Raw genomic sequence first — 18,228 nt, forward strand, 5'->3', positions numbered from 1 at the left:
AACACCAATCTCCTGCAACAGGGCCAACCCAATAATGCAATCTAGCATTGCCTTTTTCTCCTTCCCTACTTCACTTTCCTTGGCCCTTCACTCCTGCTCCCTGGAATCGCATACCAAATCAAGCATCTGCATGCAACTCTAGGCCCAGGCTCTGCTTTGGGGGAAACCCAGAAGAAGTAAGTGTGGCTACAGAAGTGGCCATGGAAAGAATGCCCTCGAGACAGGATTCTAAACCGGGATTACCCACCAGCCAGGCAGCAAAAAGAACCCCGTCACTGGTAGCACGTGAGAGGCCTATACTCTGGTAGCTTCACAAAATGGCTTCCCTGATTGCCTCTGTCTACATTTGATTGGAATGTGGTGGAGGCAGAAGGCAAAGAATATGTGGTATTCTAGCACTGGAAGAGGTAGCAATAGTCACCATAAAAATTATTTTTAAAAGGAATTATAGAATGGCTTGGCTTTGGTTAGCTGCTTTTAAACTCTTGATAAAAGAAATCAACATACTCAGCCGGGCGCGGTGGCTCACGCCTGTAATTCCAGCACTTTGGGAGGCCAAGGCAGGTGGATCATGAGGTCAGGAGATTGAGACCATCCTGGTCAACATGGTGAAACCCCATCTCTATTAAAAATACAAAAATTGGCCGGGCGCGGTGGCTCAAGCCTGTAATCCCAGCACTTTGGGAGGCCGAGATGGGCGGATCACGAAGTCAGGAGATCAAGACCATCCTGGCTAATATGGTGAAACTCCATCTCTACTAAAAAATACAAAAAACTAGCCGGGCGAGGTGGTGGGGCCTGTAGTCCCAGCTACTCGGGAGGCTGAGGCAGGAGAATGGCGTAAATCCAGGAGGCGGAGCTTGCAGTGAGCTGAGATCTAGCCACTGCACTCCAGCCTGGGCGACAGAGCGAGACTCCGTCTCAAAAAAAAAATACAAAAATTAGCTGGTGCACGCCTGTAGTCCCAGCTACTCGGGAGGCTGAGGCAGGAGAATCCCTTGAATCCAGGAGGCAGAGGTTAGAGTAAGCGGAGATGGTGCTACTTCTCCACTCCAGCCTGGGGAACAGAGCGAGACTCTGTCTCAAAAAAAAAAAAAAAAAAAAAATCAACATACTCATGTCATGTAGCTACCAACTCAATGCCCACTATAAAATAGAGTCCTCCATGGCAGTCAATACTCCCAGGCCTGTTGCAGTGGTTCACACAGCACTTTGGGAGGCCAAGACAGACAGGTCACCTGCGATAAGGAGTTCAAGACCATCCTGGCCAACATGGCAAAACCCTATCTCTACTGAAAATACAAAAATTAGCTGAGCACAGTGACGCTTGACTGTAATCACAGCTACTCAGGAGGTTGAGGCAGGAGAATCACTTGAACCTGGGAGGCAGAGATTGCAGTGAGCCAAGATCATGCCACTGTACTCCAACCTGGGTGACAGAGTGAGACTCTGTCAAATAATAATAATAACAACAACAATAATAAAAGACACTCCCAAATAAAAGATAGTCTTTTTGATAATTCGTGCTAGATAGCCATGTGAAAAAAACAAACTTTGACCTCTACTTCACACTACACCCCCAAATTAATTCTAGGTGGATCACAGACATAAATGAGGATGGTAAAACAATTAAGCTTCTAGGAGAAAACACAGAACCTATTTATAACCTTGGGTTTAAATGGAACAAAGGGCACTAGCTATAAGAGAAGGCTGATAAATTGAACTTCATTAAAATTAAGAACTTCTGTTCATCAAAAGACACAATTGGGAGAGTTAAAAGGCAAGACAAAAACTTGGAACATAGTTCAACACAATACTTAGATCTAGAGTATAAAAAAATTCTTACAAATCACTAAGAAAAAAACCCATATAGCCCAATTTTTAAAAACTGTACCCAAAACTCTTTTCACAAGGAGGATAAACGAAGGGCAAAATGCATATGAAAAGGCAATGAAGTCATTATTCATCAAGGAAGTGCATAAACAATAATTTGATGCTATTACACTCTCATGAGAATGACTTAAAAGGACTGTTAACATGAAGTAAGTACTCGATGATGTGGAGCACCTGGAACATTTTATGTTGTGGTGGAGGAGTTTAAGTCAGTACAACCACTTTGGAAAACTGGTAGTTTTTATCTAAAATTATATGCACATGACTCAGCAAATTCTACTCTTGAAAAATTCTACTCCCAAAACAAATGAGTGTTTACATACACTAGAAGTGGTATATAAGAATTTTCACCAACCTGGGCAACATGGTGAAACCCTGTCTCTACTAAAAAGTACAGAAAGTAACTGAGTGTGGTGGTGAGCACCTGTAGTCCAGGCTACTCAGGAGGCTGAAATGAGAGAATTGCTTGAACGTGGGAGGCAGAGGTTGCAATGAGTCGAGATCATGCCACTTACACTCTAGCCTGGTCGACAGAGTGAGACCCTGTCTCAAAAAAGAAAGAAGAATTTTCATAGTCGTTTTATCATAATAGCACAAACTGAAAATAACCCAAATGCCCATCAATGGGAGAATAAATAAATAAATTGTAATATGCTGTGTAATGCTAAACAGCAATTAACAAGTACTGCTGCTTTGGGCCAGGCATAGTGGCTCATGCCTGTAATCCCAGCTCTTTGGGAGGCTGAGGCAAGTGGATCACTTGAGATCAGGAGTTAGAGACTAGCCTGGTCAACATGGCGAAACCATCTCTACTAAAAATACAAAAATTAGCTGGGTATGGTGGCACGTGCCTGTCATTCTAGCTACTCAGGAGGCTGATGCAGAGGAATCATTTGAATCCAGGAGGCGAAGGTTGCAGTGGGCTGAGATCGCACCACTGCGCTCCAGCCTGAGTGACAAAGTGAGACTGCCTCAGAAAAAAAAAAAAAAAAAAAGGAACTACTGCTTTGCACAACTTGCACATATCTCCCAGACATAATGAAGAACAAGAGATCACAAGCCATGACTCCATTTAGGTAAGGTTAAAAAATAGGGAAAATGAATTTCTGGTGAAAGAAGTAAAATAGTGATACCGTTGTGGGGGAAATGATGATTGTGGGAAGGCATGAAGAAGCCTTCTGAAATGCTGGAAATGGTCTGCATCTTGATTGAGCAGTAGTTATAAGGGTGTGTAAGTATGTCATAAATATATACATCAAGCAACTACATTTAGATGTGTGTACTTTGCTGCATGTGAGTTATACTTTGGGGGAAAAACTAAACAAAAAAAGGGAAGGAAATGAAAAAATGATCCTCATTACCTGTAGCTGTAGGGAAATATATGCTGAAAAATCAGGCCCAGGATTCAACAGTAAGAGCAGCAAAACTGCAAAGGAGACTGAATGCATAGCCTCAAAAAATCTATGCCGGGCTGGGCACAGTGGCTCATGCCTGTAATCCCAGTACTTTGGGAGGCCGAGGCAGGCGGATCATGAAGTCAGGAAATTGAGACCATCCTGGCTAACATGGTGAAACCCTGTGTCTAGTAAAAATACAAAAATTTAGCCAAGTGCGGTGGCACATACCTGTAGCCCCAGCTACCCGGGAGGCTGAGGCAGGAGAATTGCTTGAACTCGGGAGGCAGAGGTTCCAGTGAGCCAAGATCATGCCACTGCACTCCAGCCTGGGTGAAAGAGCGAGACTCCGTCTTAAAAAAAAAAAAAAAAGAAAGAAAGAAAAAAAATTCTATGCCAAAGCTGAGGACTTGACAGGAAAAGTGATTTGCTGGTATAGTGACATTTGGGTAGATAAACCTCAGTATCTGGAACCCACAAATTCCCCCGAGTCTTCTGCCAGAAGAAGCCGTCCTCTCCTTCTTGCTAGAGAGGAAAATTCCACAATCCCTGGAAGCTTTGCAGAAACCTCACCTGAGTCAGGTAGCTTGGAAGACAATGCTTTTTTTCTGTCCAAGACCTGCCACCACATCCTTCATTGCCTTAGGAATAGTAAGGGTCTAGAGGGAAAACGCATTTCCTACTCTAGAAGGAAAGGGCTTACACAATCAAAACAATTACAGGGTCAAAATAAGAAGTACTAGCAAGAATGGATGAACATGTGTGAGAGTGAATCTCAAGGGTATTGAACCAGGAGAGTGATGAGGGGATAAAATATAAATCTGTGTAGTGGCCAGGTGTGGTGGCTCACACCTGTAATCCCAGCACTTTTGGAGGCTGAGGCAGGAGGATCACTTGCGGTGAGGAGTTTGAGACTTGCCTGGACAACAATGGTGAAATTCCGTCTCTACTGAAAATAAAAATAAATGAGCTGGGTGTGGTGGTGGGCACCTGCAATGTCAGCTCCTCAGGACGCTAAGGCATGAGAATCACTTGAACCTGGGAGGCAGAGGTTGTAGTGAGCTGAGATTGTGCTACTGCACTCCAGCCTGAGTGACAGAGTGAGACTCCATCTCAAAAAAAAAGTGAAAAGCTTGTTGACACTGGAGCACTCACCTGTGACTTGGGGTTTAGCCTCCTGGGAAAAAAAAAATATGGAGTCATACTTTTTTTTATTTTTTATTTTTATTTTTTTGAGACAGGGTCTCACTGTGTTACCCATGCTGGAGTGCAGAGGCATGATCACGGCTCACTTCAACCTCCATCTCCTGGGCTCATGGGACCCTCCTGCCTCAGCCTCCCAAGTAGCTGGGACCACAGGCGTGCACCACCACACCCCGCTAATTATTTTCTTATTTTCTTGTGGAGACGGGATCTTGCCATGTTGCCCAAGCTGGTCTTGAACTCCTGGACTCAATCAATCCTCCTGCCTTGGCTTCCCAAAGGGCTGGAATTATAGGTGTGAGCTACCGCATCCCACCGGAGTCATTCTAATATACTGCTCTTGACGCTTGGCCATTTTGATGTCCTACTGTAAATGAGGTGGAGATGCCAGAACTACTTTGGCAAATATTGAGGAAGGGGTAAAAAGGCACACGGCAGTGAAAATGTTAAAATATATGTATTACACTCATTAAATATGATCAGAAAATCCACTATCTGACTGTATTTCCCAGGAATCCCTGAAAGACATTTGCTTCACTAAAGCAATAAGAAATGCACCAAGGAAGTTTGCACTGGGATCTTTCAGAAACTCAATGACACATTTCTTCTATATGTTGAAGAGATGCAGCCTTGAAACTGGCCTTCTGGTATCAATGGACATAATAAGATTCTGGAATGGCAGAGGCCAGGGAGTGGCACCTAACAGAGGCAATATGGACATCATTGCTATAAAAGATAGCAAGGCTGGAATGGCGATCAGAGTGGCTTGGCCTACAGACATCTGTGATGATGGTCACTAGATCATGCTGTTCCTAGGAGCAAGACAGATGGATATCCAATCAATCAGGATGTTACTTATTTACCTTATAAAATAAAACACAAAAAAATTGAAGAGAAGACTGACATTGGCTGCAAAGTGGAAAAATATTGTGGTCTCTCATCCAGTTTTTAGCCAGTTCATAGGTGAGATCCCGTGATTAAAGGGGAGTATATGTCTCCTTGAGGAAGGACCATCTAAAACTTGCTCAAGTATGTACCATAAACATTCCCCCAATCATTCCCCAGAAGTTCTTGCAGCCATTTACTAAAAAAACTATACACTGGGGAAAGGCATTTTCCAGGCATTTTGAGGACTGTTACATAACAGGGTCTGAACTGCCACCAAAACAAGCAAACACAAAATGCCATCATAGACCACTGGGTAGAGAAAGGACTTATGCAGACCAGGTAATAAATGCAGTTCTGGCCCTAGTCCTCGTTACTGTATTAGTCCATTTTCACGCTGCTGCTGAAGATGTACCCAATACTGGGCAATTTACAAAAGAAAAAGGTTTAATGACATGGCTGGGGAGGCCTCACAATCATGGCGGAAGGCAAGAAGGAGCAAGTCACATTCCACGTAGATGGCGGCAGGCAGAGAGAGAGATTGGGCAGGGAAACTCCCCCTTATAATACCATCGGATCTCATGAGACTTACTCACTATCACGAGAACAGCATGGGAAAGACCTGTCCCCATGATTCAATTACCTCCCACCGGGTCCCTCCCACAACACATGGGAATTCAAGATGAGATCTGGGTGGGGACACAGCCAAGCCATATCACTGTGAGTCCAAAAGTTCTACAAAACAGAATCCTAAAGAATAGGAAATAACCTATTCTGTGGTTATATCCCAGTTCTCAGACGTGAAATTTGAATAGATACACTTACCAGGTGGCCAAACTTTTACAGCCCCTGACCTATTGTGTAAAAGTTATTACGGTAAGAATAGCTAGAAAATGACCCTGAAAAATGCCTCCTGCCACCAAAGGGCCAAGATAGCAAATCAGAAACACATCCCAAGAGGAACTTTGGGAATAAGCACAACTCAGATATTTAAAGGACACAGAGGTGTTGGTTCCCATCACAACCCTGTTTAATTTACCTGTATGACTCCTGCAAATACCAGATCATGATGGTTAATAGGGATACTTTTTTTTCATTTTCATTTTAGCCACCCCCAGTCCCCCAACCAGGGTCCCCATCTTCCCTCACCATCCCTGCTTAACCTCACTCAAGGCAGCCAAGCCCTCTGCCCCCAGCCCCGACTCTCAGCTTTCCTCCCTCATGACTTTGGGACCTGCATGGCTCAGTCCTTTCACACATCTCAGCAGCTTTTGATGCCAAGAACTCCATCACTGCTCCTTGATGCTTCTCCCTTTTCCACCACTAGGACACCACCCTTACCTGGTTCACCTCCAGAGTACTTGTGTCTCTGAGATGTTAGGAGCCCTGGGGCTCAGTCTCAGGCCTTGTTCTCCACTGTGTTCTGGGGAGACGTCATCCTCTCTCCCAATTTCAGTGCCTCCATCCCCCACCACACGCTGATGCTTCCAGGGCCATCTTTGTCTTTAGCCCATAAGATGCTTCTAGGTCCCTGCCCCCAGGGTCCTGCCCCCTCAGAGTGAACATGTCCCACACCTGCCCTTGTACCTTCCCTGTGTATCTGCTCCTCCCAGTTGCCTAGACTTGAGCCCCATTCTCTACAGCCTGGACCATGCCCATCCTCCTTCGAGGTCTCCCCACCCTCAGTCTTCCCCGCTGGTCCAGCCCTCTCACCAGCCCCTAAGTAATATTCCAGATACACAGATCTGTCTGACACCCTCCTTACTGGCATTTGAAGGCCTTCACAGTCCCACATTTTCCTTTCCCAAATTTCACCCATGCATGGGAGGCTTCGTGGATCAGAGCACAGCTTTGCAAGGTTCAGCTCTAAGATCATCTCCTCCAAGGAGCCTTCCCTTTCTCCTCCCAGGTAAGTGCCCCTCCCCAGTTCCTCATTCCACCAGGTCCTGACCATACCCTGATGGCAGTGTCTGTACCCTGCTCTGTCACTCCCACCCCTCCTCTGATGCTGGGCCAGCCATGTGGAACTGGTGGCAGGGACAGATAGATGGATGAATGAATGAATGAATGAATGAGTGAATGATGGAAAATGGTCTGGAGGCAGGAGCTCAGAGCAGGGAGAGGGATAGACCAGTCTTCAGAGGAGCTCCCCTAGCCCTTGCAGTTCCTGCTTCCACCTGAAGCAATGGTGATATATTAAATGTAACCACCTGGTAGCTTCAACTGCAGTTGAGGGGCTGAATGCAGTATCTTGAATAGAAAAAATCAACACAAGCTCTGGCACATGGTGTATAGCTCTTGATCTTACAAACATGTTCTTTTCAATATATCACTATAAAAGTCAAAAAACTTTACTTTTACATGAGAAAGTCAGAAGTACATTTTACTGTCTTGACCCAGGGCTAATAAACTCTTCTGCTTTCTTCATAATACAGTCCACAAAATTCTTGATGATCTCAATATTTTCTAGGAAATCAAGCTGTTCCATTATGATGTCATACTACACAGACTTGGTGAATAAAAAGGGACAAGTTAGCTGGGCATGGTTGTGTGCACCTGTAATCTCAGCTGCTTGGGAGGCTGAGGTGAGAGGTCACTTGAACCTGGGAGATTGAGGCTGCAGTGAGCCATGATTGTGTTACAGCACTGCAGCCTGGGCGACAGAGCAAGACTCTGTCTCAAAAAAAAAAAAAAAAAAAAAAGTGACAAGTACTCTGGATGCCCAAATAGAACCCAGATAAATGGCAGATAAATACTACAAAGGTTTTGGAGGTCTACTATTCCGAGAAGTCATGGATAGTCCTAAGGAACAAGAAAACTTGTTGCACCTTACACATCTACCACTAAGAAAGAGGCACAGAGCTTGGTGGGCCTCTTTAGATTTCAGCATATTCTGAATTTGGGAATATTGCTCCAACCCATTTATTAAGTGATTCAGAAGGCCGCTAGCTTTGAGTGGGTCCAAGAGGAAAAGAAGACACACTAGCAGTTTTAGGCCACTTGGGTCATATGCTAACTATGAATCAATGATGTTAGAGGTATCCTTGATATTTAATAATTAAAGCATATTGTAGATTGCTGGCAAACTTTAACAGAAGAGTTACAACCCAGATCCTAGGATTCTGGCAGAATGTGATGCCTTCTGGGGGCAGAGAAGGTGATGCTTGTCATTTGGAAAGCAACTTCAGGTGTGATACTAGGCCCTAATGGAGACCGAGCTTCTGACATGGGACACCAAATGACTGTGTAACCAGAGCTACCCATCATGGATATAAGAGCCATTAAACTATATATTCAAATAAGTGAAGTAGCAATTCCTTATAAAATGTAAATGGTGCATACAAAATAAAGTCCAGCATGTCCATGGGCCACAAGCAGATTACATAAGAAGGTGGCCCAAGCTCCAGTGTCTCTTATTTCTTTTTCTTTTTTTTTTTTTTTTTTGAGATGGAGTTTCACTCTGTTGCCCAGGCCAGAGCATGCAATGGCACGATCTCGGCTCACTGCAACCTCTGCCTCCTGGGTTCAGGTAATTCTTCTGCCTCAGCCTCCTGAGTAGGCTGAGGAGCCCACCACCACGCCCAGCTAATTTTTGTATTTTTAGTAGAGATGGGGTTTCACCATGTTGGCCAGGCTGGTCTCAAACTCCTGACCTCAGATGATCAACCCGTCCCAGCCTCTCAAAGTGCTGGGATTACAGGCGTAAGCCACCGCGGCCAGGCCCATGTCTCCTATTTCTATTGCAACAATGCCTCACCTATGACCAACTGATGGGGGAAGATATGACCTAGGCTTGGTTATCAGATGGGTTCAGTCAAGATGTTTTTGTGAGCCACGAATGGACTGCTGGAACACACAACTCTACCCAAGAATAGTGCAAAAGGAGAGCAGTAAGGAAAAAATCCTTCCAGAGGCAGAGCTATGTGTGCTAATGAAATTTAGCATTTTCTTTAATTATATAGGTAGACAATAAACCACAGTAATACTGACATTGTGATGAATAGAAATCATAAATATTTTCACTTTACATTATTACTTATGGCTATCACTACTTTGACATTGTCATAGTGATATCTTGTTATTTAATTCATTAATAAAGTAAACATTTACTGTATATTAATATAAGTTGTTTCGTTTGTAATTCTATATATTTTATCTTATGCCTTTAAGAATGTTATTTTGAGAAAGAGTTTTACTAAATGGTGACATTTAACAGAAAAGATCAGTACAAGCTCTGGCACACAATATATAACTTGATCTTTGAAACACATTCTTTTCAGGCCGGGTGCGGTGGCTCATGCCTGTAATCCCAGCACTTTGGGAGGCCAAGGCAGGTGGATCACCTGAGGTCAGGAGTTCAAGACCAGCCTGACCAACATGGTGAAACCCCGTCTCTACTAAAAAGAAAATTCAAACTTAGCCAGGCGTGGTGGCGCATGGCCTGTAATCCTAGCTACTCAGGAGGCTGAGGCAGGAGAATCACTTGAACTCGGGAAGCAGAGGTTGCAGTGAGCCGAGATCACACCACGGCACTCCAGCCTGGGCAACAAGAGTGAAAGTGCATTTCAAGAAAACAAAAAACAGAAACAAAAACCATGTTCTTTTTGATATCAATTATAAAGAATGTTCACTAAGTGGTTAAGTTTAATATATCACTATTAGCCATCAAGATCCATCTGGTTTTTGCAGACTGCTAAAGGAGTCATAGCACAAACATGGTTGAGGACCCTGTCCCAAAGAAACTCACACAGAGGTGCCTAGGCATATGCAGGGATGTTTAGGCCAATGTTGTCTATCACTGATGGGAGTTGGTGGTAAACTATGTGTTCATCATTAGAATGAATAAGTTAAATGCTGAAGTTTATTCCACATTATGAAATACTATACATGTACATCTAAAACATGAATTCATCTTAAAATGATACTATCGAGTAAAGACAAAAAGAATACAGCAAGATCTATAGCACAGTGTAATTCATGAGTATGTAAAGGTTGCACATATAAAACACTATCAACATATATTTTATATGTATATATTTAAAAAATATATACATGTTCAAGGATATGTTATTAATGGTATCACATTCTAGAGCAGGAACCCAAGACTGGGAGTAGGTATAGGACAATAGAACTGGAAGAGGATATTGGAAAATACAAAAAAAAAAAAAAAAAATTATAACAAATCAGTAGTGCCTTAAATGAAACAGTGATAATAGTGTGTCATAAACCAAGAAGTATGTGTAGTCTCTCTCTCTGATCCAAGACCAAACAAATAAACCAAAAAACTCTACCATGACCAGAATGCAAAGGCATTTTTTTTTTTGAGACAGGGTCTCACTCCATTGCCCAGGCTAGAGTGCAGTGGTGAGATCACAGCTCACTGTAGCCTCAACCTTCCGGGGGTTAAGCAATCGTCCTGCCTCAGCCTCCCTCCCAAGTAGCTGGGATCACAGGTGCACATCACCACATCCAGCTATTTTTTTTTTTCATTTTTAGCAGAAATGAGGATGCACTATGTTGCCCAGACTGATCTCAAACTCCTGGGCTCAAGTAATCCTCCTGCCTCAGCCTCCCAAACTGCTTGGATTACAGGCATGAGCCACCACACCTGACCACAAAGGCAAATTTGAAACTATGGAAAATATTGAAAAAACAAAAACAAAACAAACAGGCCAGGCACAGTGGCTCAGACCTATAATCTCAGCACTTTGGGAAGTCAAGGCAGGCGATGGCTTGAGTTCACGAGTTTGAGACAAGCCTGAGTGACACAGTGAAACCTTGTCTCTACTAAAATACAAAAATTAGCCAGGTGTGGTGGCACCCACCTTTAGTCCTGGCCACTTGGGAGGCTGAAACGGAGATGGAGGCCCAGGAGATGGAGGTTGCAGTGAGCCGAGATCACACCACTGCACTCCAGCCTGGGTGACAGAGAGAAACCTGCCTCAAAAAAAAAAAGCGGGGCAGGGGGGAAGAGTTGGGGGTGGGAACTAATATCTTTAATTTATAAGATTTTATCAATTAATAAGAAAAATAAATATTTTAAAGTAAAAAACTCAAAGCAGGTAATTAATAAGACATGAATACACGACAAGAAAATGTTTAGATGCACAAGTAAAAATAAAGTATCAGGTATTATCAAGGGAGAGGAAAATCTAACCTCTCAAACACTGCTAGCGGGGAAAAAATGTGGTACACACTTTCTGGAGGAGAATTTAGCATATATTAAAAATGCCATAAAAATCTGCTCTAAAAACCTACATATCTTTGGCACAGCATTTTCAGGTCTAGAAATAGATCTTAAGGAAATTTTAAAAGTACATAGATATTTAGTTACAAGGATGTTATGGTGAAGTTGTTTCTCACAATTTAAATGTGGGGCAAAAGTGATTAGATATTGGCAAAGGAAATTGTGACATATTCATATAAAACAGGATAGTGTCACTGAAGTATTAATAAGATGGGAATGTGTTTAAAATACAGCAAAGTAGAAAACAAAATTTACAAAGTGTGACTCATTTTGTGATTTAACACTTTAATAGCATTTTTCTTTTCTTTTCTTTTCCTTTTTTTTTGAGACAGGGTCTCACTTTGTTGCCAAGGCTGGAGTCCAGTGACGCGATCACAGCTAACTGCAGCCTCCACCTCCCGAGCTCAAGCAATCCTACCACTTCAGCTTCCTGAGTAGCTGGGACTACAGGTGCATACCGCCACACCCAGATAATGTTTGTATTTTTGTAGAGAAAGGGTTTCCTTATGTTGCCCAGGCTGGTCTCAAATTCCTGGGCTCAAGCGATCCACCCACCTTGGCCTCCCAAAGTACTGGGATTACAGGTGTGAGCCAGTGAGCCACGGTTTCCAGCCCTTTCCTAGCATTTTTAATCATAAAAGTTTCACATTCATTTAAAAAATCTGGATAATAAAGGTCAAAGAACACAAAAGTCACCCACAATTTCACAAACCAGATATATAATGTATTTTATATAAATGAGAATCTAATGTTAACAAATAGAATAAAACATAGTCTTTGGGAACCCAAATGTCCAATTTAATTTCTAATCCAAATGTTCACAAAGGAGTAGTTTTTGAAAAGAGCAAATTATGCAGCAAAGCATAGAGATGTAAGTTGGGTAAATTTTCTAAATTCTGATCAGGAAACAAATCTGACTAGAAAGAGGTGGGAAGAAGAGCTGGCTATACTGAACATTTGTTGACCTTTTACTAAACACTACCAGGCCTGAGGCATAAAAGAATTTATGATAAACTGCTAGGAGAGCACAAGTTAAAATTCAAAGCTGGTATTCTGAAGACAGGCTGCCTGGGGTTGAATCACTGCTCCACTACTCACAAGCTCAATGTCACTGGGCAATTTAGTCTCTCTGTCCCTCAGGTTCCTCAGAATGGGGATGATATAACCCTACCTTTTGGGATGTAATATATGTCAAGCACTCTGAACAATACTTGGTTACAAGCATGCAGTAAATATTAGATATGGGCCTTGCAAACATCAGTGCAGCAATGGAACCACATCCTTAAAGAGAAAAATCTGAAGCCCTGCACATCAATGTGGATTGAATAAATGACAGAACGAAGCTGCACACGTGCCACATTCCTTCTCCTTCAGCTTTGGTTCCATAGTCTTGTGTAATACAAGTACAAATACCTATGGCTACTATTAGAACCATTAAAGCTGAGAATGACTGCCCTCCTGGGTAGCTTGTGTGTGCAGATACAACATTTAAAAATCAGTATACAATCTCTTAGGGGGTTAACTCTCACCTCTCCTTTCTGATTCTTAGAATCAGATTGCAACATTTGTTATGCTCAGTATACTGTTACAATATTGGCCTATAAAGATATGTAAGGCTTGGTATCTATCTTCTCAGAATTTAAAATCACTTAAGAGGATGATGTCAAAATACCTACAATAACTAGGTGATTCTAGTATATTAGTTTTCCATTGCTGCTAACAAATAACCACAAATTTAGTGGCTTAAACAAAATACACTTATTATCTTACAGTTTGGGAGGTTAGAAGTCTGAAGTGAAACTCATTGGGTTAAAATCAAGGAAGCAGCAGGGCTGCATATGTTCTGGAGGCTTGGATGGTATCTGTTTCCTTGCCCTTTTTTTTTTTTTTTTTTAGACGGAGTTTCACTTTTGGCACCCAGGCTGGAGTGCAATGGCATGATCTTGGCTCACTGCAACCCCTGCCTCCCAGGTTCAAGCGATCCTCCTGCCTCAGCCTCCCAAGTAGCTGAGATTACAGGCACATGCCACGATGCCCAGTGAATTTTTGTATTTTTAGTAAAGATGGGGTTTCACTACGTTGGCCAGACTGGTCTTGAACTCCTGACCTCAGGTGATCCTGCCCACCTCAGCCTCCCACAGTGCTGGCATTACAGGCGTGAGCCACCATGCCTTTCCTTGCCTTTTGCAGCTTCTACAGGCCACCCACATTCCTTGGCTTGTGGCCCCCTTCAAAGCCAGCAATGTTGTGCTGAGTCCTCCACATGCTTCATCTTTCTGATTCTGTCTTCTGCCTCCCTCTTCCAGTTTTAAGAACTCTTGTGACTACATTAGGGAGCCTGGATAATTCAGGATAATCTCCCTACCTTAAGATCAGCTGATTAGCAACTCTGGCTTGATCTGCAACCTTAATTTCTCTTTACCATGTAAGCTAACATACACACAGGTTCTGGGAAACACGATGTGGACATCTTTGGGGACTGCTATAGATTGAATGTTTTTGTCTCCCAAAATCCATATATTTATCAAAACCTAATCCCCCAATGTGATGGTATTAGGAGGCAGGGCCTTTGGGAGGTGATTAGGTCATGAGGGCAAAGTTCTCACGAATGGGATAAAAAGGGAGCCAGAGAGCTCCTTTGTCCCTTCTGCCATATGAGGACACAGCAAGAAGATGCCTATGAAACAAAAGGTGCACACTCAACACTGACTGAATCTGCCAGTGTCTTGATTTTGGACTTCCCAGCTTCCAGAACCACAAGAAAGAAATTTCTGTTGTTTACGATCCACTCAGTCTATATTATTTTTGTATGACAGCCCAAATAAACTATAAATCAGCCATTACTCTGCATACTTCACCTAGTAAATTATAAAGATAAAGTAAGATAAAGGAACAGTACATGGAGGTTCCGTGGAGTTTAATGTCACTGTAGCTGAGGATGGTCAGGGAAGGCTGAAAAAAAAGGCAGATTCACTCTGGCCCTTAAAGGATAGATTCAGTTTTAAAATTTGAATACAGGAGGAGAGAGGGTATTTGGGTGAGAGAAGGTGTAAGAACAAGGCCTGGCAAATGTAAGGCGTGAAGTGGGACTGGGGACAAAGAGAATATTTTGGCTGAAGAATAGGTTCACAAAAGAAGGAAGAAGTGTGAATGGGAGCCAGAATAAGCAGCACTGGGGAGTTTGATCCCTATCCTTTTTCAAAACTAACTGACCCCAGAATGGTTTGAAACTTTATAATGTATTGATTGGAGGACCATTAGAAATTAAAAGCTTTGGCCAGCAGCGGTGGCTCACGCCTGTAATCCCAACACTTTGAGAGGCTGAGGCAGGCAGATCACGAGGTCAGGAGATTGAGATCATACTGGCTAACACAGTGAAACCTCGTCTCTATTAGAAATACAAAAATTAGCTGTGCATGGTGGTGCGTGCTTGTAGTCCCAGCTATTCAGGAGGTTGAAGCAGGAGAATCACTTGAATCTGGGAGGCAGAGGTTGAAGACTGCGCCACTGCACTCCAGCCTGGGTAACAGAGTAAGATTCCATCTCAAAAAAAAAAAAAAAAAAAAGAAAGAAAGAAAGAAAAGACAAGAAAAATGAAATTAAAAGCTTTTGAATATAACATCTAGGTGAAACACCATCAGAAGATCAGTAGATACGGTGCCTGCCTGGATTAAAGCAAGCAGCCAAAAATGTCCCCTCAGATAAATTGTTTTTTACCCAATTTTAACACAACTAACCCACAGAAAAATCAAAACACTTACTTTAGTAAGAACAAATTAATTATAATGCTAAATCTCACCCATTTCACACTTTTGTTATACAAAACAACATGCAAAAATATTTTTACATGAGAAGGGGATCTCTTTCCCCATAATGTGACCACTTGATGTTCAGAGTAATGCTGCAGGTCAGGTTCTTGTACCAGGCACTGCCTTAGGTCTACTCCTTCATTTCGCTGTCACTGCTGTATAGTATAAAAATTGCTTTTCACAAGGTTCATTGTAGCAAAGGGAAAAAGCAAAAAGCATATTTTGCAATATTTAAGTACTTTTGAAATAGGCTGTTCCAAAAATTACTGTAATATTTTCAATAGCTCACCTCCAGAATGTTAATTTTTGTATTACTTTTTTTTGAAAAATGTATTGTGTATAATGGTAAATCAAACAAACAAACAAACAAAAAACCCTAAATGTCTAATTATACAAAAAGGAAAAAGTAAACAGCAAGTTTCCCTTCCGCCTATCCCTTGAGCTATAATATCTTAGTTCACCTCCCCTGAGACATGGCTGCTCTCTGTGTCTCAGGTGTCCTTGCAGAGAGAGTATCTTTATACCCAAATGGGAGCACACACCATAAACACCACTCTGGGCCTTGTTTTTGTCACCTTCTTCCCAGCTCTTTATAAACTACTGGTGCCATTGTTCAGCTTCACTTTAAAGTGTTCAGAGCTCTGCATTTGGATTCAGGCACAATGTAAGAAACCCAAGAAGGATTTTCTTTGAAAATTGGCTTCTTTCAGCCACAAATTCATGGGAAATGAGTGTGGCTACAGAAGTTTAATTTCTAATAGAAATAGAATAACATCATAAACGTGTGGCAGAAGGAAGAGGAAAACACTACTACTGCCACCAAATTAGGAAAAAAGAACTAGTGAGTTAAAATAGTCTAATCAAGTTTGAAGCTCATGAGCAGATAATAGATTCCACAGAAGGAGGTGCTTAAGCCATCTTAACATTCTCCTATTAAGAACAGTGAAAGTATTCAGTAGGGACCTTCTTTCTGTAATGTTCTGTAATGGCCTAAGTCTTTTTTTTTTTTTTTTTTTTTTTTTTTTTTTTTTTGAGGCGGTGTCTTGCTCTGTCACCCAGGCTGGAGTGCAGTGGCGTGATCTCGGCTCATTGCAGCCTCCACCTCCCGGAGGAATTCAAGCAATTCTCCTGCCTCAGCCTCCTGAGTAGCTGGGATTACTGGTGCCTGCCATCACACCTGGCTAATTTTTGTATTTTTAGAAGTGATGGAGTTTCACCATGTTGGCCAAGATGGTCTTGATCTCCTGACCTCATGATCCGCACACTTCAGCCTCCCAAAGTGCTGGGATTACAGGTGTGAGCCACTGCGCCTGGCCAACAGCCTAAGTTAATTGGCCTTCTCTTTTGACACTCAAAAGAAAGTCTGACTTGGTGAAATTCCTCTGTGAAATTGCTCCAGCTTTTCATCAAGGAAATTTGCATAGGCCTGTACAGCCTGCTGGGCTAGTGTTGAAGAGATGGAAAAGATAATAAAGAGGCCAGGGGAAAGAAGGACTGTCCCACCTCATCTATTCCAAGATTCCAAGAAGGTGCTATGGTTTGAATGTCTCCTGCAAAACTCAAGTTGACATTTCATCGCCATTGTGATGGTGTTAAGTGATTAGGGGATGAATGGATTCGTGCTGTTATCACCAGAGTGGGGTCCTAATAAAAAGGTAGTTTAGCCCCCTCTGCTCTTGCTCTGTTGTGTACTCTTGCTCTTCTACCTCCCACCACGGGGGGAGACAGCACAAAGGCCTTCACCAGGTGCTGACACGAGGCTGTCAGACTTCCCAACCTCCAGAACTATGAGCCAAATACATTTCTGTTCATCATAAATTACCAAGACTGTGGTAATGTGTGGTAGCAACATAAGACAGACTAAGACTGGAGGGTACCCAGACTCTAGGTGACAACAGTGGACAGGGCCAGTAGGTGACCCCAGGCATAGTCTGGAGTGGTAGGAAAGACAAACGGCATAGGGGGAACACTCCAGAGAGAACAAATGCAAGAGGCAGCTCACCAGTAATAACAGATTTGCCTATGGAGTCAGTTGCATTTGAATCAGCACACCACAGTATACTGATCTAGAAGGAGTTACTCTCTCTGTGACTCAGTTTCCTCATCTATGATATGAGGCTAAATACTAGTGCCTCCCTAAGAAGACTATAAGCATCAAATGAAAAAATATGGGCCAGGTGCAGTGGCTCATGGCTGTAATCCCAGCACTTTGGGAGGCTAAGGTGAGCAGATAACCTGAGGTCACAAGTTCAAGACCAGCCTGGCCAACCTGGTGAAACTCCATCTCTACTAAGAAAAAAATTGGCTGGGCATGGTGGCTCATGCCTGTAGTCCCAGCTACTCGGGAGGCTGAAGCAGGAGAATTGCTTGAATCCGGGAGGCAAAGGCTGCAGTGAAAAAAAGTAAATAAAGGAAAAGAAAAAATATGTATTTAAAAAAAGCTTAGAATGATGCCTGGCATATTGTGAGCACTCAATAAATGTTTGCCCCATGGATTACAGCAGCAGTCTTCAAAATGAGCTAAGGCCTACCTGACTCTAGGCACCTGCCCCCTTGCTTTTTCTCAACCATCCCAGGAATCCTACTGTCTCAAAGTCTTCGTATGTGCAGTTTCCTAGGTCCCCAATGCTCTTCCCGTTATCTGCATGGCTGATCCCTCACCACTCCAGGTCCTGCTCAGATGTCACCTTCATAGTGGGATCTTCTATTACCACCGAGAACTGCTCTCTCTTCCTCCTTCTCTGTTTTTTCTTTCTCCATACCATGTCACCATCTTATAAGTCATATTTTTCTTTTT

The 18,228-nt window shown here is 42.7% G+C and overlaps 1 long non-coding RNA gene across 1 annotated transcript in view; it reads right to left on the reverse strand.

Annotated features, from left to right (window-relative positions):
• LOC105465714 (uncharacterized) overlaps nt 1-18,228 on the reverse strand; it is a 47,356-nt gene that overhangs the window by 7,505 nt on the left and 21,623 nt on the right. The window contains exon 2 of the long non-coding RNA XR_011623415.1: nt 3,519-3,640. This is a non-coding gene — a long non-coding RNA (uncharacterized lncRNA). The remainder of the gene's footprint in view (nt 1-3,518; nt 3,641-18,228) is intronic.

The sequence above is a fragment of the Macaca nemestrina genome, chromosome 5 (genome assembly GCF_043159975.1).
Source record: "Macaca nemestrina isolate mMacNem1 chromosome 5, mMacNem.hap1, whole genome shotgun sequence".
NCBI classification, from domain to species: Eukaryota; Metazoa; Chordata; class Mammalia; order Primates; family Cercopithecidae; genus Macaca; species Macaca nemestrina.